The sequence below is a fragment of the Oncorhynchus masou genome, chromosome 18, assembly GCF_036934945.1.
Source record: "Oncorhynchus masou masou isolate Uvic2021 chromosome 18, UVic_Omas_1.1, whole genome shotgun sequence".
Classification (NCBI taxonomy): Eukaryota; Metazoa; Chordata; class Actinopteri; order Salmoniformes; family Salmonidae; genus Oncorhynchus; species Oncorhynchus masou.
In genome coordinates, this window is record NC_088229.1 from 25,565,582 (window position 1) to 25,588,058 (window position 22,477).

Genomic DNA, 22,477 nt, shown 5'->3' on the forward strand with positions numbered 1-22,477 from the left:
GCTCCTTGCTGCCTGCATTCACATAACAGGTGGTCAGCCTGCCACGCAGTCTCCTCGTGGATTTCAATATAATCGGCGTCCAAAAATGACTTATGAAAATTTGAAATTCGACCCTGATTAATCGGCCATTCCGATTAATCGGTCGACCTCTACTCCAGACGTGAGTGTTGGCATTCAGGCCAAATCTTGGTTTCATCAGACCAGGAGAATCTTGTTTCATGGTCAGTCCTTTTAGGTGCCTTTTGACAAACTCCATGTGGTCTGTCATGCGCCTTTTACTGAGGAGTGGCTTCCGTCTGGCCACTTTACTATTAAGGTCTGACTAGTGGTTCCAAACTTCTTCCATTTAAGAATGATGGAGGCCACTGTGTTCTTGGGGACCTCCAATGCTGCAGACATTTTTTGGTACCCTTCCCCTGATCTGTGCCTCTACAAAATCCTGTCTCGGCGCTCTTATGGACAATTCCTTCAACCTCATTGCTTGGTTTTTGCTCTGACATGCACTGTCAACTGTGGGATCTTATTTAGACAGGTGTGTGCCTTTCCAAATCATGTCCAATCAATTGAATTTACCACAGGTGGACTCCAATCAAGTTGTAGAAACTCTATGGAAACAAGATGTACCTGAGCTCAATTTCGAGTATTATAGCAAAGGGTCTGAATACTTCTGTAAATAAGGTATTTCTGTGTCTAAACCTGTTCACTTTTTCATTATGGGGTGTTGTGTGTAGATTGTAGACTATTTAGTCCATTTTTAGAATAAGGCTGTAACAAAATGTGAGGGTCAAGGGTCTGAATGTTATCCAAAGGCACTGTAAATGTCATGTGATCTGTGGATATGGTGCATAAGGAGTAGAGGATGGAGAGTAGGAAGGAGGGGCTTTGGATGACTAAGGTGACCCACTCTGCCCTGATACCTATTGCTATGCTAGCCTGTATGCTAGTGAGGTATGGTACACTTAGTACTATCATTTGCATGACCACTTAACTTTTTTCTACACTTTCTTCCAATATATTTTCAGACTGTCGTCATCATTTAGCTAGGCAATCTCCTAGCACCCCACTCCTTCAGTCAATGGCACAAGGCAAAGAGAACCTTGGTTGATTGTCACCCTTGCCTGGCAGGGGGGGGGGGTCTACGTGCTTGGCCTCGTAGACCGGAAGACTCATCACACAGTGCTCCCATGATCAATTGTGGTGATAGTTAAGGTATTATTGCCATCATTACTTTCAACAACAGCATTTGCAGCAATTCAGATGGAATGAATTAGCCTTCCTTCACACTTTGTCTACCAGACAACGAGTCAGGTGACTGAGTCGGGAGGCAAGAATCTGCATGACTCAATGAAGGTATAGGCTGGCCTAGCTTATGCATTTGTATGGGCACTATTTGGATGTGCTGATTTGTTGTTTGTAGTCAAGCATGCCTACTATGTGGGTGCACTCTGCTGATATGTTTCTTGTGTTAAAGTACCCACATATGACTGTCTAGGCCTGAAACTGCTTTCCTCAATTTCCTTGCCAGTATCTGTTCATTCAGATGTGGACAAAATGGAGGATAAACATGTTGCCTTTTGACTGTTCCTGGTCGGAACAGAGTTGCATGGGCCTACCTGTTGAGGTTATCCTCTGCTTTTGGCCTCCCCACCACACAAAAAGACCAGCTCACCTTAGCTCACAAAATGCTATCTAAATAGGTCACATTTTCTGCTAAACAGTCTGATGTGGACAGTTATGAGGTGTCAAGTTTAAAGCTTAATCTTTTGGGATGAATTGTGTTAAGTATGTTTTGGAGGCCAGTGTTCCTGAGATCAGTATGGTTGCAATCAATGACAACATGGAGATATTGAGGGTAATTTGACAGTTGTAACTAAGGGGCTCGGGGGGTCCTGATGGTGGTGAAGCATTAGGAGAGGCGTGACCGTTTGGTTTGCTCCATGGGGGCAGCATCTGTTGTAGACTGCTGAGTGCAGCCACAACTTTGTTTGGTTAAACCCACATTTATTTGATTAACTTTCCCTTGTTTGTTTTTGTAACCACCTCTGATGTCTTGGCCCAGACGGTTACTTCAGTGCAACAAACTCTACCCCTGTCTGCCTAGGGCTGTGACAGTCATGGAATTCTGGATGACGGTGATTTGTCTGTCAAATGACCACGGTCACCAGCGGCAGGGAGCCTAGTGGTTAGTGTTGGGCCAGTAACCGAAAGGTTGCTAGGTTGAATCCCCTAGCTGACAAGGTAAAAATCTGTCATTCTGCCCCTGAACAAGGCAGTTAATCCACTGTTCCTAGGCCGTCATTGTAAATGAGAATTTGTTCTTAACTGACTTGCCTATTTAAATAAAAAATAATTAGAATAGTCCATTTTTAATAATTAGAATTGTCCTTCCCCCCCAAAACACATATTTTCGCTCCTGACTGTCAGTGTGCCCTGTTTTTGATGCATGAATTTCATGATACTCGTTTGCTACAAAACGTTGCTCAACAAGGAGCAACAAAGTTTCCTCATGTTAGAAAGTGTCTGTTACTATGGGAAATGGACCACACTGCACAGCTGCAGCAGTCTTCAGTCAACTGTTTGTTTCATACAAAAAAATTGATTTTTTCCTTCTCTCCTTTTATCAGGTGTTACATGTGAACCAGGTGTAATTTAACTGCTTTTTGGCTAAAGTTAGTCTTAAATGAAGCTCAGAAAACATAAAGATTATGTCTTTTGTTTTCATTATGGTCTTCATCATAATCGTTGGTTACACGATTATTGAAATGACCATGTAAGCCCTATGCCTGCCAAAAACAAACATCACTTGAGTTTTCATATCCTCTAGCCTCTGTCAACTAGATGTCCCATAAATTGGTGTTTTCTGCTGTTATAACTGTGATATCAGCTGCATTTCTGCACAGTAGTATTAACTAAGGGTGTGCTGAGTACTCTGACAAAATGAGTATTATAACGGATATGGAGAATTCTTCGTAATGACCAGTGATCGACAAAGTTATTTTCAGCTGTCAACACGCATCTCTTTCACCGTGTGAAGCGTTGTGTGCTCCAAACAGCTATTGGCTAGTTCTTCTGTCTGTAATGAAGCGGGCGGGGTATTGGTTGAGCCTGCTGCAGAGACTAGGACAAGCCCCTCTCATTTCCAAAGACAGGCACGCGCGACTGTTTCACTCACTCAGTCACTTATCTCAGGGCACAAGCCTCCCCTTCTCCAAAGATGATGTATGAATCTGTAGCTAGACATTGTTCAACTTAATTATTTTCTGTACACATTGCTGAAGCCATATGGTTGTTTTTTTGTCTGTCTACTTGGCGTTGTTTAGTAAGCCTACTTTTTCTCTCACTGTATAATTATTCCATTACTGACGACATCTTATGTTGTGATCCAAGCCCATGCTTACTTACAATTATTATTTATTCTCGCTTTGGCATGTTTACTGAGTGACAAATCATTTGGAAAATAAAATGACATGTAGATTGGATAAGTGTCTATGTTTCAAGTCTCTATACAGTGTATTTAGAGCCTTTTCTCACATTTTGTTATGTTACAGCCTTATTCTAAAATTGGTGAGGATTTGTATTTATTTTACAATCTGCACACACTACCCCATAATGACAAAGTGAAAACAGGTTTGTAGAAATGTATGATTTTTGCAAATGTATTAACCTCTAGCGTCGAGCAATCCCGTATCCGGGAGCGTAATCATAGCCTCAAGCTCATTAGCATAACGCAACGTTAACTATTCAAGAAAATTGCAAATGAAATGAAAGAAATATATTCACTCACAAGCTTAGCCTTTTGTTAACAACACTTTCATCTCAGATTTTCAAAATATGCTTTTCAACCATCGCTACACAAGCATTTGTGTAAGAGGTATTGATAGCTAGCATAGCATTAGCCTAGCATTCAGCAGGCAACATTTTCACAAAAACAAGAAAAGCATTCAAATAAAATCATTTACCTTTGAAGAACTTTGGATGTTTTAAATGAGGAGACTCTCAGTTAGATATCAAATGTTCAGTTTTTCCAAAAAGATTATTTGTGTCGGAGAAATCGCTTCGTTTTGTTCATCACGTTTGGCTAAGAAAACCCCCCGAAAATTCAGTCATTACAACGCCAAACTTTTTTCCAAATTAACTCCATAATATCGACAGAAACATGGCAAACGTTGTTTAGAATCAATCCTCAAGGTGTTTTTCACATATCTATTCGATGATAAATCATTCGTGGCAGTTGTGTTTCTCCTCTGAAGAAAATGGAAAAATGCACGCAGCTGGAGATTACGCCAAGCGGGCACCTGGGTAATGTAGTCTCTTATGGTCAATCTTCCAATGATATGCCTACAAATACATCACAATGCTGCAGACACCTTGGGGAAACGACAGAGTGTAGGCTCATTCCTGGCGCATTCACAGCCATATAAGGAGACATTTGAACACAGCGCCTTCAGAATCTGGGCCATTTCCTGTTTGAAATTTCATCTTGGTTTCGCCTGTAGCATCAGTTCTGTGGCACTCACAGATAATATCTTTGCAGTTTTGGAAACGTCAGAGTGTTTTCTTTCCAAAGCTGTCAATTATATGCATAGTCGAGCATCTTTTCGTGACAAAATATCTTGTTTTAAAATGGGAAAGTTTTTTTATCCAAAAATTAAAAGAGCGCCCCCTATATCGAAGAAGTTAAAAATAAACTGGAATATCACATTTACTTAAGTATTGAGACACTTTATTCAGTACTTTGCTGAAGCACCTTTGGTAGCGATTACTGCCTTGTATGACGATACAAGCTTGGCACACCTATATTTTGGGTAGTTTCTGCAGATCCTCTCAAGCTCTGTCAAGTTCGATGGGCAACATCACTGCACCGCTATTTTCAAGTCTCTACAGAGATGTTTGATCGTGTTCATGTCCGGGCTCTGGCTGGGCCACTCCATGACATTCAGAGCCTTGTCCCGAAGCCACTCCTGCGTTATGTTGGCTGTGTGATTAGGTCGTTGTCCTCTTGGAAGGTGAACCTTTGCCCAAGTCTGAGGTCCTGAGTGCTCTGGAGCAGGTTTTCATCAATGATCTCTCATCTTTCCCTCGATCTTGACTAGTCTCCCAGTCCCTACTGCTGAGGAACATCCCCACAGCATGATGCTGCCACCACCATGCTTCACCGACGGGATGTGATGCTTGGCATTCAAATAGTTCAATCTTGGTTTCATCAGACCAGGGAATGCTGTTTCTCATGGTCAGAGTCCTTTAGGTGCCTTTTGGGAAACTCCCAAGTGGGTTGTCACGTGCCTTTTTACTGAGGAGTGGCTTCCGCCTGGCCACTATCATAAAGTTGTGCTTGGTGGAGTGCTACAGAGATAGTTGTCCTTCTGGAAGGTTATCCCATCTCCACAGAGGAATTCTGGAGCTCTGTCAGTGACCAACGGATTCTTGGTCACCTCCCTGACCAAGGCCTTTCTCCCCTGATTGCTAAATTTGGCTGGGTGGCCATCTCTAGGAAGAGTATTGGTGGTTCCAAACTTCTTCCATTTTAAGAATGGATGCCACTGTTTTTTGGGGACATTCAAAGCTGCAGAATTATTTTAGGTACCCTTCCCCAGATCTGTGCTACAACACAATCCTGTCTCTGAGCCCTGGACAATTTCTTTGACCTCATGGCTTGGTTTTTGCTCTGACATGCACTGTCAACTGTGAGGTCTTGTAGACCAATTTGTGCCTTTCCAAATGTCCAATCAATTTACCACAGGTGAATTCCAAGTTGTAGAAACATCTCATCATCTCTACTCAGCAAACTGTATGCAGTCTATCACAGTGCCATCTATTTTGTCACCAAAGCCCCATATATTACCCACCACTGCGACCTGTATGCTCTCGGTGGCTGGCCCTGTACATGTACGTGGCCAAACCCACTGGCTCCATGTCATCTAAGTCTTTACTCGGTAAAGCCCCGCTTTATCTCAGCTCACTGGTCACCATAGCAACACCCACCCGTGGCACACGCTCCAGCAGGTATATTTCACTCGTCATCCCCAAAGGCAACACGTCCTTTGGTTGCCTTTCCTTCCAGTTCTCTGCTGCCAATGACTGGAATTAATTGCAAAAATCTCCAGAGCTGGAGTCTTATCTCCCTCTCCAACTTTAAGCGTCAGAGCAATCACTACCTGTACACAGCCAATCTGTAAATAGCACACCCAACTACTATCTCCATGTTGTTACTTATCCTATTGCTCTTTTTCCTGCCCGTAACTCTACCTGCACATCTATCACTCCAGTGTTAATGCTAAATTGTAATTATTTCACCTCTTTAGTTCACTTGCTGTCGATTTATCCCCCCCCCCCTGCAGCCTTGTCCCATTGCTGAAACTCCCCTATAGGCTCGGGAAAGACAAAGGTCATGAATCCTACAAAACAACGCTGCACTGCTTCTTGACACACTGCTCGCTTAACCCGAAAGCCAGACGCACCAATGTGTTTGAGGAAACTCAGTCCATCTGGCGACCGAAGTTCGATTGAAGGCGCCTGGACCACCATGAGTCGCTAGAGTGTGAATAGACGAGGAATTCCCAGCTGGTCTAACCCAGACAACCCTGGGCCATTTGTGACACAGCCTGGGATCGAACCCGGGTCTGTAGTGATGCAGTGCCTGAGACAGCTGCGCCACTCTGGAGGCCCCTAACTTTGCTTTCTTGGGTACAGGAATAATGGTGGGCATCTTGAAGCAAGTGGGGACAGCAGACTGGGATAGGGAGAAATTGAATATGTCTAAACACTCCAGCCAACTGGTCTGCACATGCTCTGAGGATGCGGCTTGGGATGCTGTCTGCGCCGGCAGCCATGCGAGGGTTATTGCACTTCAATGTCTTACTCGTATTGGTCACGGAGAACGAGAGCTCACAGTTTTCGTGAGCAGCGGTGGCCTTTTTTTTCTTTGAAGCGGGCAAAGATGTTAAGCTTGTCTGGTAACAAGGCGTCGGCGTCCGCAACTTGGCCGGCTTTCCCATTTTAATCCGTGATTGTATGGAGTCTGTCACATACTTTTTGTATCTGAGTCGATGAATTACAACTCTACTTTGGCCCTGTACTGTTTTGTCTTTTTGCTAGCCTTATGGGGGTCATAGCTGGTCTGTACACACCCACGTTCCCAGTCACTTTGTCGTGGTTAAATACGGTGGTATGTCGATACTGTTCTGAGGCAACCCGGAACATTTCTCAGTTGGTGTGATCAAAGCATATGTTCCAATTTTTCTTCCCAAGGAATGCTATTTGTCTCAGCACCTCTCCGCTCAATCACTGGATTTCTTTGTCTCTTACGCATTTGTTGTCAGTTTGATGTATATTCAAACCTCTGCACTTCAACTTCTGATTCCATGTCTCTCTTGTCTCCAAATCTAAAATGCATTCTGGCAGACCATCCCATAGGTTACTACTGGAAAGATCAGTGTAACCTTGTCACCACTCCTTTCAGTTCCAAACCGCCAAACCACTATTAGAGGAAAATAAGATTTAGAGAAAAATATGATCAATGACGGAGCTACTGTTTCAACTGTCAAGGACTCTGGGCCAACGAGAGCGATGAGGGGCCTCAAGTAGCAAAAAGCTTTCCCAGGCCCATCTCCCCATGGTAACCCAAATGCCCATCTGATGTCCATTGCATCCTGTACATCTCATGCCCTATAGCTGTACATAACCTAAATGAGGTATAATAATATTATAGCTAAGTACCTTTTAAACACACCCAAATGTACATTTAGACATTTCTAAGGTACAGCCCTATTTAAAAAAATAAAATAATAATAATATATTTATTTTAATAACACTTAATAACAAAAATGTGACAAGTCTGGACTGAACTTAATAGGTACTGAATGTACCCTGTAAGACCATAGGTATTCCAAATAAGCCAACCTCTTAAATAATACTTTTTTTTTTGTAATTTCCAAATGTTCAAAACTTGCAAACTGATATTTCTTATGGGAAGATTAATATAATCCAATGTATTCAAATAAACTGATCATTGCTGTTAATCATGAAAGTAGCAGTTATGAGAGGAGGGTGTCCAATCGTATCCACAGAGATCAATGTGGACTTAGGCTTTTGTTCTTGCCAACCAGTACACACACGCCTGACTCAATTAATCAGACTTCAATCAAGACCTGATTAGTAGAACGGTGTTGGTCTGTTGCTTGGTCAGAACACAACCCTGTATCCACACGGGCGCTCTGTGGATAAGAAGCCATGCAAAAAGACCATAACTTTAAATGAATTATCTGGAAGATGATTATTTTTTTTTTTTTACCTTTATTTAACCAGCCAAGTCAGTTAAGAACAAATTCTTATTTTCAATGACTGCTGGGAACAGTGGGTTAACTGCCTGTTCGGGGGCAGAACAACAGATTTGTACCTTGTCAGCTCAGGGGTTTGAACTCGCAACCTTCCGGTTACAAGCCCAAAGCTCTAACCACTAGGCTACCCTGCCGCCCCTAATTTTGCTGTACTGGTTTTCTTCTTAATTAGTTCAACTTGTCTTCCTAAAGCCTATTTAATGTGTATTAAAAAGGTACCGGTGCTAAATCAACAACAGAAAATCACCTGGATGAATGAAGGAAAACAATATGACGATGCCCCCACCCAAAGTGCATGAGTAGCTGCCCAATAGTCATCTCTTGTCCCTCACTTGTTTGCATTGTTGTCCCTCACTTGTCCCTCACATTTTTGTCCCTCACTCTTCTGTCCCTCTAACCTGATCATATTCTTCCCACTGCATCGACTACCTGTCCACCCAGTCTTGGATAGAGTACAGAGGTTTCACATTTTTCCTAATTGTTTCTAATCTTGGTAAAGACACAGTATTTAAGCTCATGTTCATTGAAATATTAGGGATATCATACACTATCGACATGTGTTTCAATGCAAACAGGGCTTAATAGGAGTGATTTTTATGGTGACAAATATAGAATAGCAGTCTACTCATAAAATATTTGGAAACCAATGGTTTAGGGTATAAATATACACTATGGACTACAATATTATGCAAAGTTAGTATTGAAAAATATGTATTTTGTCATTTACATTCTGTATAGAGGGAGTGCTTTTTGTGCTCCTGTACCATTTAAGCCCAACTGAGAAATGTCAAATTTACTAAATGGAATCTATGTATAACAATGCAGGTTCAAAATTACTAACAAAAAAGTAGCTGTGAATGCCTGATATGTTATGTGAATGCCTGATATGTGTGATATATGCAGGTATGAAAAACCCATATTTTCAATAGGCAGGAAGTAGTAATACATGCTCATGAAATATGCTGTCATGAGAATTTACAGTATTAGTACATGAATCTCTTAATTTTACCAAGTATGGTCACATATCTGAGAAAGTATCTGATGTGTATCTGAGGGTCGCCTTTAAGTTTGACATTTTTTATTTCATTTTTTTCATCTTTGAAATTGGCCATTACTGGGAACTTAACCAATGAACAGTAACTTAATAATAACTTCTGATTGGCTTATTATTATAATAACCAGTTATGGATATAAAAACCAGATTAATAAGTTGAAACATTAAACAGCAGATATTTGTTCCTATATTTTAGTTTTTTAAATCCCAAAATGGAAGTGGGCTTAACCCTTGTTTGGGTCTGTGGGACCTATATCCAATTATTACTAAAAGAAAAATGATACAATTCAAAAAATAATTAATCTGAGACACATTGGCCTTGGCTCATCTTCTGTGAAGATCATGCAAAATAACACCTTTTCATTGAGTGCACACTGTGCACCTCCCTGCACATTTATAATACATATGTGGTGTTCAGGTCCAATGGATCCAAAGGTAATAAAAGTGTGTGTGTGTAGGTGAAAACCCTGTGCCGGCTGTTTCGACATAGCACCAATAACCTGCCTGTCTCCCGCTTTTCTCACACTCTTTACCCTTTGTAGTGTGTGAAACTACACAATGTCTTGCGGGAACCTGCACAATGTTATTACAATATTTTATTTCGATACATTGTAAAAAAAAATGTTTAAAAAAAAAAAAAAGCTGTACATTCCCACTCTACCCCAGCCAGGCGCAAATTGAGGGAGGGACAACAAATAAATAGCTTAGCATGTGTGGCTCCTTACCACAATCAGTATGGCAAAAATAATCTCTGCCTTAGAAATATTTTCTGCAGAGAGATAAGCTGGTGTGGAAGGAGCATCTTCCACTTTGGAAGATGAAGAATTTTCCAAATATGAGGATCATGTCTCTGTCACTTCGGAGTCTGAAAGTGAGATGGAAGGAGATTGACCCTCAGCCAGCCCCAGGACCATCCCGTCAGCAGCCAGCCCGACAGTAACCAGCTCATCAACAGCCTGCAGGAGGAGAAATATGGATGTCAAAAAATTGTGAAATGTAATAGTCTTCTTGCTGAAGGAATGAGCCACCCCGCATTGCTGCCAATGTGATAAGGATACAACCAGGGTCAACGCGGATGGGGGTTACTCATGTGCAGGACATAATGTCCTTTTGAACTATTCATCCCAGACACCATTCCAAAAATCATTCTGCACTGCACTAATTTGGAGGGACGGTGTGTTTTTGGAGAGCGATGGGCCAAACTCATTTTCATGCATACTTTGGGGTTCTTGTCCTTGCTGGTGTTTTCAGATCCAATGGGGAATCTACAGAATCCCTGTGGGATGCAGAAGCTGGCAGAGAACTTTTCAGTGCAACAATGTCTCTGGAAAACCTCCACATTATTTCCAGAATTATCCTCTTCGATAACCGAGACACCAGACCAGCTCGGCGGCAGAAAGACCAGCTAGCTGCAATCAGGTCAGTGTGGGACAAGTAGGTGGACCGCCTTCCCCTTTTTTACAACCCTGGGCCCAACGTTACTGTTGATGAACAGCATATGCCATTTAGGAGCCGGTGCCCCTTCAGGCAGTACGTACTGTCTAAACCAGCAAAATATGGAATCAAGATCTGGGCTGCCTGTGATGCTGCTTCATCATATGCGTGGAACTTGCAAGTGTATACGGGAAAGCCAGATGGAGGAGCACCTGAGAAGAACCAAAGGATGCAGGTTGTCCTGGATGTGACACATTGGTAAAACCTCAAATCCAGAGGAGGCAACATATCCCAAGGACTACAGCTTCTGCAGCCATCGTGAGGTGGATGCTTGTGACCCATCTGCCCGACCCACAGAACCAACAACTCCAATACTGGAAGTAAATGTGAATGATGTTGTGTGTGTGTCTGTGTGTGTGTGTCTGACTCTCCTACCCTGGTGTGTGTGTGAGAGTAAAATTCCTCAACGAAGTGTTCATTATTCTAGTTTGCAGCCGATAGCAACAAGAAAAAGCCCTGTGACGTGTGTGTGGACCCAAGAAGGACCGGAAGACACAATACACATGCATCAGGTGCATGAAATACATTTGCAACAAACACACAGTAAAACTCTGTCCCTCTGCCTTAATTTGTGTTCAATGGGACTTAAACAAAATCATTTTCATAAAATACTGTATGTACAGTTTGTCCTTCCAATTTGTTCATTTCAATGCAATAAACATCAATAGTGATAAACCTTGTTTCATTTATATTTGTTCATGATATCATGATTTATTTCACCAATGTTTTTTCAAACAGCACTTTTATTAATAAATGTGATCTAGCAGAGTTAAATGGCAAATAGTAACCATGTAAGCTGTCTATATTGCTTGTAATTAAAGTCAACATCTAAGTTAAGTATTTTTACGTAAATTGTTATGGCTGTATTGTTTTAAAAACCCCATAATGTTGTGGGTCCGTTAGACCTGCGGACATTGGGTGAATAACAAAAACATGAACACCACACAAGGGTTAATAAATACACTTACCCTAACTCTCAACCAATTTAGCAATTGTTCAATAATCTACAGATCTAAAATGAAGGGAATTTCTTAAACTAATTTATTTTGAGTGGCTGAAGTGAAGATGAATGTGTTCCTAATCATAAATCTCCTCATGTTGCATGTAGGGCTATTACTGCCATATTAGGCACCTTTTTGTTCAACAGGCTAATATGTTACGCTTGGCACTTTTTTTTGCCTAACATGAAGATTTGGCAGGGGACAAAGCTCAGATCTTAATCTGTTCCCCTTCTTAACCAAGTTTATAATCTCAATGTTCTTGTTGAGTCCACCCCTATTCGCTGAGGGGAACTTAATGTATAGTTTCCTCAACCCCCTCACAAACTTGAGGTCTCGGTGCTGTACAGACAATGTGGCGTTTCCCAAGGTCATATGTCGCTACCAGTATGTTTAATAGAGATGCATAGCCTGATGATTCTCTTTTGAAGGGCTCATCTGCCATGTCTTGTCTTGAGGTTAAGTGCACTCCCCTACAATTTCCATCGCCTGTTTGTTTTTGTAATGCAGTACTGTAATAAAATCCAAACTTTCCTGTCAAGTGATTTTTTTTTTTATGTAGGCACCTACTCCCATTGGTCAGGTGATGTAACAACGTACTGGTCGGTGGCTCAGTGCACACGGCGAGCAGAGCTAAACTCTTCAGACATTTCAGAACATGGTTCTGCTAACCTACAACATTCCAATGTCATGTGGGCTGTTCCAGCTTATAGCCGATTGCATAGAAAAAAATCTAAATCAAAGGGGCTTATTTAGCTAGAATGTAAGTTTTACTTTGCCAAATATTGGTTGAAAGCAATCTCACCGTAACTATCGGTGCACCATAATACCGTTACGCTGCATTATGTTAATATAATGCTAACTTTGATCTGTCCACACATCCTACTTACTTACTGTGTTTATGTAATTATTTCCACACTTAAGTGAATGTCAAGTGCATACTCTTGTTTTAAAGGCTGGTATGTTAACTGTTGCGGTTTCACTACCTAGCCTTTCCTTGCTCATGGTCCTTTTTATTTTGATTAATGCAATTGCATGTCAGGATGTTATGAGAACATTTGTACTGCGTCTCCCTATGTTATGGGAACATTTGTGGGCCACATCTCATATGTTGATGGACCTCTCTCCTTTGCCCACGCCAGTCCTGGAGTTTGCACTGCTGACCCCACGAGTATGTTAAACATTAACTAACACCACTCACCTCTTTGGCATCACTACCGAACCAGTACAAAGAGAGACATTACTGCACCTGAGGGGTTGAAAGAATAAGAGAGCCACCAAAAGGAGTGTTAGGCAGAGGAGAGAGGAGAATACTCTTTTTCTCGCAGACCTTGGGGGATTTTGTCTGGAAACTGTATTTTCTAATTCAGAGGGAATGGATCCACAGACCCCTCTCTGAGTCGCTCAGGTCAGTGCACCTGTGTTTTACCTAGTTTGATGAAGTCTGACTTATCAATTCTATGTTTATAGTCATTTAAGGATTTCTTGTAGTTTCTGCCTAATAGTGCCCACTGTATGTAAGGTATTCTAGCTTTTATTTTAGGAGGTGAACACTGAGCCGTTTCTTTGGGAGCTTATCTTTGTGCATTGGACTATTAAATTAGCCTGTGTTCAATGCCTGGCCAATGAATGTGTGAACACAAGCTGTCGAAAGAAAAAGACCACATGGTGAGCACTGAGCACTCATTGACAGCTCCACTCTGTGAATGCTTAGTGAGCCCATCTAATACTTGAATGTGAGTACCTAGCCTCTTAGGTTTTAATGTGCAAGTTTTAATGTGACTTCAGGGAAAAGTGATGGTGGCCATTGTAAAATTTAGCCTTGTCGGACATTAGCTATAAGTGTGTCAGTTCAGTTCATTTTTCATGCACTGCAGCTGTCTGCTGGGCGTTTCATTGACGCTTTGGTTCTATACTGCAATTCTGTAATTGACAGAATTCCATTGATCTTTGCGTGACCTCTCAGCAGCTGAGTTGTCACACTGGTGTTGAAATCTGACTTGAAGAGACCCCACGTGGCTTTCCAGCAGAGGGGGCATTGTTCCCCACAGGAGAATCACTTAACTACAACAGGCCTATATTGATGATGAGCAGCTATTTTGTTTACTAACAGTCTTAACTAACATATGTTAACAAACAAAACGTGAAAGGGATTTGCAAGAACGGCAAAATATGAATATACTAGTCCCTTGTATTTTGCAGTTTTGCTAAATCTCTTTCAGGTGTTTTTGAAATTCCTTTCCTAACAAAATTAGCTACTTTCCTAGTTCTGCTCTAAATGAGGAGTTCAGAAATGCTGTGTCATTTGTAGAGCCCAACCGATAAATCGGTTGGCTGATATTAGCGACTGATTATTCGCCTTTCACAGAAATATTTGGATGTCTTTATTCCACCGATAAAGTATAAATATTATATACATAGAATGAACAAATGTGCTCGTTTGCGGCTCATTGAACGTCATTCAGCCCGTAAGTCCCAACGTGACTCAGTGTGCATGGTGGTTAGCTTGCGACAGCGTATTTCAATCAGTAAACAATCAAAAGTACACTTCACCAAACAAGCAGCCCTGTCATCACATGCTCACGTAGTTAACATTAGCTGACTAGCTAACCAGCAAGGTAGTGAGCCAGGCTAGTTTGCAATCTGCTACTTATGTGAGAACACTAGACTGCTGCCAAAGTTAACGCTGACTCATCATTCATACAATAATAACACGGTTACCGTCTGGGCCTGTTATGTTAGTGGGCTTATTTAGATTGCGCAGATAAATCATTCAGCCCATGCGCATCATTAGATATGAGAATGTTAGCTAGCTAAATTAGAACTAAATTAAAACCAGTGGCAGGCAAGCATTTTAATGCATTAACGTTTTCAGTCATCAGTGCATGCCATTTGCAGTTGAAATATATAGCCAGTACATTTTGTATTGAATAACAGTGTAATTTAAGGTTTCAGTCATTTTTTTGTAATGAACAGCTTGCCTGTGCTTGTCATAACACAGTACATTGTGATAACAAGCCAGAGAGAAAAGAGGGGATAGGAATCCCATTGGGCAATGAATGGATGAACGTATAACACCTCACAGCACTTTCGATCAGTCGCGTTCACGTTGTCATGCTGTGTTGCGTGATTGCAGAGCTAATTGCCAGGCAATTGCTTCTCAGTCAGGGTGAGTCAAGAAACCTGCCTATTTTCCTTAAGTACGTAATGTCACAATTCCAAAACTGCGATAGTACAGAGAACAAGTTAATTAACTCACATCTCTGAAAAATATTTGTTGTACTTCTTGTTGACAAAATTCATGCTAATGTTGTTGTTTTTTTGAGCTAGTGCCCAATTGACTCCATACAGTCCTCGAAGGAGAGCTCTCCTTGTCCCATAGTAGTCAGAATGCACTGCGCGGTCCATTGACGATGCATGGGAAACATACACAATGGCTGTTAACACAATGGAGTTTCCCATCTCTCGAAAGTATCTCCGAAACAAGCGCTCATTGCGAGGCTGCTGTAAAGTGTTTATTTACATGACATTTGACTGTTGCAAAGCGCTAATAAATCTACTCAATGCAAAGTGGTGGCATTATGAACCGCATGTTACAGGATTACACTGCATAGTTTGATCTTGTGAAAAGTGCAGTTTCAGGTTTACTTTGAGACCAAGTTCAATTAATTCGTTCCTTGTTTATTAGTGTGCTTGTGGTTCTTCAGCACAAACACTTCTACATTCTTATACATATCTATGGGAGTAGATAACTTAAAGATGTGTCTAAGAAGGTAAACTGAAGAAGTGTTTTGTATTTACTTTCAGATTTATAGAGGATAAAGTTGCTTTTTGGTGGTTTATGTAAACCACAAATAATGTTCTTTAAATAATGTAATTGTAATGTTAAGAACATTTAAATTAATGTTATCTGTGAATCCTTTGGAGCACAATTTTGAAAAATATTTGAAAGTATTTTTTTCTTTCCACACTATCGGCAGATGTCATTTGTGATTTTTGCCTCCCTAAAATCAGTATCTGACCCAAAAATCACATTTCGGTCGGGCTCTAGTCATTTCCCTTATTTGGTTTTTGCTTGTTATTTTACATATCAACAATATCTTGTTTCCCAGATGTTTAAAAGTACACTACTTTTCTTTGCATTACACAGGGATGCAGTACATGCTTGTGCTCTTGTGCAGTTATTTGACTAGTTGTTTCAGCAAGGTAGGAGGATTTGCCACATCTAAACCTTTGACCAGGTATGTTATTACTGCCCCGTGGGGAACATACAAGTCATCTCTCCTTTTACCTTATCGGTCTGCCCTCCATTCTCTCTAATTGTCAGTCAAAGCTGCCTGAGTAAGATGGCTGACATATCAGTCTTACTAGGAGTAACAAGTGGCTTGCTGCTCTATAAGGAAGTTCATCTCCCTCCAGCTCATCATGCACTGTGATAACCTGTCAGCCCGATAGGCTATACGGTTGGACGTGTCTCACGCTAGTTTAAATCCCAAAGGTTACAAACCAGTCTGTTTTTGTTAACTGCTTTATGCACTTATCAGGGATATCAGAGTTCAGGCAATCATTCCCACAGAGAGGGATTTCTTTGCTGTGGTAATCTGATTTGTGTTTTTATCTCTGTGCATCCTCTGTTGTTGCGCCTCTGAACTTTGAACTACAGCCCTCTTGATTAAGTCAAGGCAAATGGAGGATGGGCTGAAAGCATATTTTAGAGAGGGGACAGGGTGGGAGGTTAGATTTTGTGTGGTCACAACTCTTCTAATTTGTGGTCACAAGATGACACACCTTGACCCCAGTCAGAGATACCATACTTCATCCTGTCCAGTTTCGGAGACCATAAGCACTACAGTTCTTTTTTAGTTTGCTCTTAAATGTATCTATTAATGTAATGACAGTCTCTTACTGTTGAAGTAAATAAAGATTGATTAAAGGGAAAGTTGGCTTAGTTACTAATAATACATAGCTAGTAGAATTCAGATATACATTCCACCATGGTTGCAAGAGTGGGGTGTGGACAGTCGGCATCGTAAAGCACTGCTCAGCTCAGTTATGCTGCTATGCAAGTTTATGTTCCTGTTATTCATCCCTACGAGGCCTCGCCGAAGGGATTTGGGGCCCCCCATACCACAAGTTGTTTTTTTCTCTCTCCCTTCTCACTTTTGTCAGCCTGCCAACAACACGGCGGCCTATTCATTTCCAGCCAATGCCGAAAACAAGGTCCAAAGTTCAGAGTCGCTGCAGCAGTGTGGATCTGGGGAACGGGATAATGTTATTTTATTTTATTCTATTGCTTTGATGAGCAAGAGAATACTATTAGATATCCAGTTTCAGATGCCCATATGCAGGGATGCTTAGGGAAGCCTGGTGAATTCATTAGCATATTATCAGTTTGTACAGTCATCGCCAAAAGTTGAGAATGACACAAATATTAATTTCCACAAAGTTTGCTGCTTCAGTGTCTTCAGATATTTTTGTCAGATGTTACTATGGAATACTGAAGTATCATTACAAGCGTTTCATAAGTGTCAAAGGCTTTTATTGACAATTACATGAAGTTGATGCAAATAGTCAATATTTGCGGTGTTGACCCTTCTTTTTTTAATAACTCTGCAATCCGCCCTGGCATGCTGTCAATTAACTTCTGGGCCACATCCTGACTGATGGCAGCCTATTCTTGCATAATCAATGCTTGGAGTTTGTCAGAATTTGTGGGTTTTTGTTTGTCCACCCGCCTCTTGAGGATTGACCACAAGTTCTCAATGGGATTAAGGTCTGGGGAGTTTCCTGGCCATGGACCCAAAATATCAATGTTTTGTTCTCCGAGCCACTTAGTTATCACTTTTGACTTATGGCAAGGTGCTCATCATGCTGGAAAAGGCAGTGTTTGTCACCAAACTGTACCTGGATGGTTTGGGAAGTTGCTCTCGAAGGATGTGTTGGTACCATTCTTTATTCATGGCTGTGTTCTTAGGCAAAATTGTGAGTGAGCCCACTCCCTTCACTGAGAAGCAACCCCACACATGAATGGTCTCAGGATGCTTTACTGTTGGCATAACACAGGACTGATGGTAGCGCTCACCTTGTCTTCTCCGGACAAGCTTTTTTCCGGATGCCCCAAACAATCTTAAAGGGGATTCATCAGAGAAAATTACTTTACCCCAGTCCTCAGCTGTCCAATCCCTGTACCTTTTGCAGAATTTCAGTCTGTCCCACATGTTTTTCCTGGAGAGAAGTGGCTTCTTTGCTGCCCTTCTTGACACCAGGTCATCCTCCAAAAGTCTTCGCCTCACTGTGCGTGCAGATGCACTCACACCTGCCTGCTGCCATTCCTGAGCAATCTCTGTACTGGTGGTGCCCCGATCCCGCAGCTGAATCAACTTTAGGAGACGGGCCTGGCGCTTGCTGGACTTTCTTGGGCGCCCTGAAGCTTTCTTCACAACAATTGAACCGCTCTCCTTGAAGTTCTTGATGATCCGATAAATGGCTGATTTAGGTGCAATCTTACTGGCAGCAATATCCTTGCCTGTGAAGCCTTTTTTGTGCAAAGCAATGATGACGACTCGTGTTTCCTTGCAGGTAACCATGGTTGACAGAGGAAGAACAATGATTCCAAGAACCACCCTCCTTTTGAAGCTTCCAGTCTGTTATTCAAACTCAATCAGCATGACAGAGTGATCTCCAGCCTTGTCCTCGTCAAAACAAACTCCTGTGTTAACAAGAGAATCACTGACGTGATGTCAGCTGGTCCTTTTGTGGCAGGGCTGAAATGCAGTGGATATGTTTTTGGGGGATTCAGTTCATTTGCATGGCAAAGAGGGACTTTGTAATCCATCTGATCACTCTTCATAACATTCTGGAGTGTTTGCAAATTGCCATCATACAAACGGAGGCAGCAGACTTTGTGAAAATTAATATTTGTGTCATCCTCAACTTTTGGCCATTACTGTACAGCTGGGCATGTGTTGAACCCTGCTTACTGTGCTCATCGTTAAACAACTATGTCTCTGCTGCAGAAGTGCCCAGGATTGATGACTTGGCCCATATGCCTCCATGTGTTTTTTTTGGCGTGTCATGTGTGTGCATCTCACCCAGGTCTTACCCTCGCCTGCTCCTTGTCTGCCCTCAGCTCACTAAGAATAGGAGACCGCCCACCTGCTCTTTTGCTCAATTCTGCCCCTATGATTGTTGCTTCAATAACATGCACAACAAGTGAGGCAGCACGCAATGGTGCTGTGACCTGGACTTTGTTTATTGTTTTTTTTCGTGTAACTTTGGCCAGTGAAACCGCACCTTATCAGAGCGATGTGTCCATGGGGGGCGTGGTAGCCGCGTTAGCCAATCTGAACATTGTGTGTATTTTTTGGGGGGAGGCCTGGGGAAGGCTTCGTTCCGTCGTTGGGTTTTTATGTCTGTGACTAAATGCGACTCTCACATGGCCCCTTTCCTATGGCCCCCTATCTTAATGGTTTCTGGGTCGTTTGCTCTATGAGCGAGCGTCCGGTTAGATAACATCAGCGCTTTCTTCCCTCTTGTGTGATGTCCTGTAGCTGCACTGAGGTTGGTTGTTTCTCTGGTCAGGTCTGGAGCGACAATAGGAACAACGTGTAGTGACTGGTGACTAAACTAATCATCCTGATTAATAGTATAATAGTTAGGTCCCTGAGTAGCAACGTAACATTCAACCTCGCCCAGGGCTCTAGGCTGCGACCATTTAGTCGCATTTTGCGACCCTTTGACATGGCTCTGCGAGTAAAATGTTTAATTTGTCGCATCAGTGCAGGTTTCAAATTCGCTGGTCACCTCACTCAAAACCAAGGCTTGAAGTGAATTTTTTTTTGCCACTTGTTCTTTTGGACAAGTAGGAAAGATATATATTTTTTTTTATTTGTCTCAAAGCTGAAGTCTCAAACCATTTTTGCTGCATTGTATAACACAAGGAAACACTTTACAAAATACAATGCTTTACTATCCTTTTTCAATAGAACCAGACAAATGTAGGCTACACTCTGTCTATTCGGCTTGAATATGTTAAAATGAGCCGTCTCAAAATACAACATTTCCCCTTTAAGGCTCTCCTGGAGGATTTTTGGACACAGTTTGAAGCCTATAAAATATTACAATTTACAACCAATTTTTTTTATTCTTGATAAAATAATTCCTTCCAGGGCTTAATTAATGTCGTCCCGTCGTCCCTGGGACGATTACAAAAAATATATGTCTAAAACCAAAACACACTCTGGGACAGTTCTGGGATGACAGATCCAAAAATCATACAACCAAATATTGTAAAGCAATGAGGCTGATGCAACAGATCAGACCATTTAGCTTAAAATACTGACAGTTCTCAAAAGCTCACCACACGTGTGAGCGGTTTCATGTGATGAAGATATCTGTTACAGGGGAGATCTAAAGATGCATCAACTGGCATGGGTTACTAGTATGACTAGGATTATCATCATCTAGCATGGGTTACTAGTATGACTAGGATTATCATAATCTAGCATGGGTTACTAGTATGACTAGGATTATCATCATCTAGCATGGGTTACTAGTATGACTAGGATTATCATCATCTAGCATGGGTTACTAGTATGACTAGGATTATCATCATCTAGCATGGGTTACTAGTATGACTAGGATTATCATCATCTAGCATGGGTTACTAGTATGACTAGGATTATCATCATCTAGCATGGGTTACTAGTATGACTAGGATTATCATCATCTAGCATGGGTTACTAGTATGACTAGGATTATCATCATCTAGCATGGGTTACTAGTATGACTAGGATTATCATAATCTAGCATGGGTTACTAGTATGACTAGGATTATCATCATCTAGCATGGGTTACTAATATGACTAGGATTATCATCATCTAGCATGGGTTACTAGTATGACTAGGATTATCATCATCTAGCATGGGTTACTAGTATGACTAGGATTATCATCATCTAGCATGGGTTACTAGTATGACTAGGATTATCATAATCTAGCATGGGTTACTAGTATGACTAGGATTATCATCATCTAGCATGGGTTACTAGTATGACTAGGATTGTCATCATCTAGCATGGGTTACTAGTATGACTAGGATTATCATCATCTAGCATGGGTTACTAGTATGACTAGGATTATCATCATCTAGCATGGGTTACTAGTATGACTAGGATTATCATCATCTAGCATGGGTTACTAGTATGACTAGGATTATCATCATCTAGCATGGGTTACTAGTATGACTAGGATTATCATCATCTAGCATGGGTTACTAATATGACTAGGATTATCATCATCTAGCATGGGTTACTAATATGACTAGGATTATCATCATCTAGCATGGGTTACTAATATGACTAGGATTATCATCATCTAGCATGGGTTACTAGTATGACTAGGATTATCATCATCTAGCATGGGTTACTAGTATGACTAGGATTATCATCATCTAGCATGGGTTACTAATATGACTAGGATTATCATCATCTAGCATGGGTTACTAATATGACTAGGATTATCATCATCTAGCATGGGTTACTAGTATGACTAGGATTATCATCATCTAGCATGGGTTACTAGTATGACTAGGATTATCATCATCTAGCATGGGTTACTAATATGACTAGGATTATCATCATCTAGCATGGGTTACTAATATGACTAGGATTATCATCATCTAGCATGGGTTACTAGTATGACTAGGATTATCATCATCTAGCATGGGTTACTAGTATGACTAGGATTATCATCATCTAGCATGGGTTACTAATATGACTAGGATTATCATCATCTAGCATGGGTTACTAGTATGACTAGGATTATCATCATCTAGCATGGGTTACTAATATGACTAGGATTATCATCATCTAGCATGGGTTACTAATATGACTAGGATTGTGCCTTTGGCTGCTGGACAATAAAGTAACATTGATTTGAAAACCTATAGAACATGAGAGAAATGCTGGTTGCAATGACATATGAAGTTTTTTTTTTATGAATGAAGTCTTTTAGACGTTAATGTAAATTATCCTTCATTATATTTGGTCTAACATGACTGGCGTCTAGCCTATATTTATATAATTAAAAGTCTCATTAAAGTTTGGCTACATTTTCTGGCACTTCGTGTCTGCGTCTGTTTTGGACATGTAGCCATTCGGACAACTTAAATCAATGTTCTTGTCTGATTTAAAAAAAAATGTTTTACTTGTCCAGAACAACCATTAATGTTGAGCATTTGGCTTCTAAAACCATGATTTGGTCAAACCATACACCTAAATGAAAGTGCATTGATTCCTGCCATGAAAGTGCCTGCCCTGCCTCTGACTGTGCCTGCTGTGATGAGAGAGCTACTCACATTCCCTCTCCCTCCCCTGTGCAATGCATTTTGAGGAAAGAAATGCATTCTTCAAAATGCAATTGTGGGAAAAACTGTTAAAAAAATAAGTATGCTGTTAGTTGAAGAGAGGAGTGTCTTTTCTCAACTCAATATTGTGCGATTGACACAGTTTTAAAAAACAACGTTTCTGGCATGTCTTTGAGCTGTAGAGCGTGCAAATGTTTTTAGGATATTACTGCTAGATGAATCAACTACAC

The 22,477-nt window shown here is 41.2% G+C and overlaps 1 protein-coding gene across 3 annotated transcripts in view; it reads left to right on the forward strand.

Moving 5' to 3' along the window:
• Window positions 1-22,477, forward strand: part of LOC135504302 (vitamin D3 receptor A) — an 85,511-nt gene that overhangs the window by 24,732 nt on the left and 38,302 nt on the right. The window contains exon 1 of one of the 3 annotated variants that reach the window (XM_064922727.1): window positions 13,179-13,290. The exons of the other annotated variants lie outside the window; for them this stretch is intronic. The gene's annotated coding sequence lies outside the window, so the exon portion shown is untranslated. Of the gene's footprint in view, window positions 1-13,178; window positions 13,291-22,477 lie in introns of those variants that run through there. 3 annotated transcript variants of the gene reach the window in all.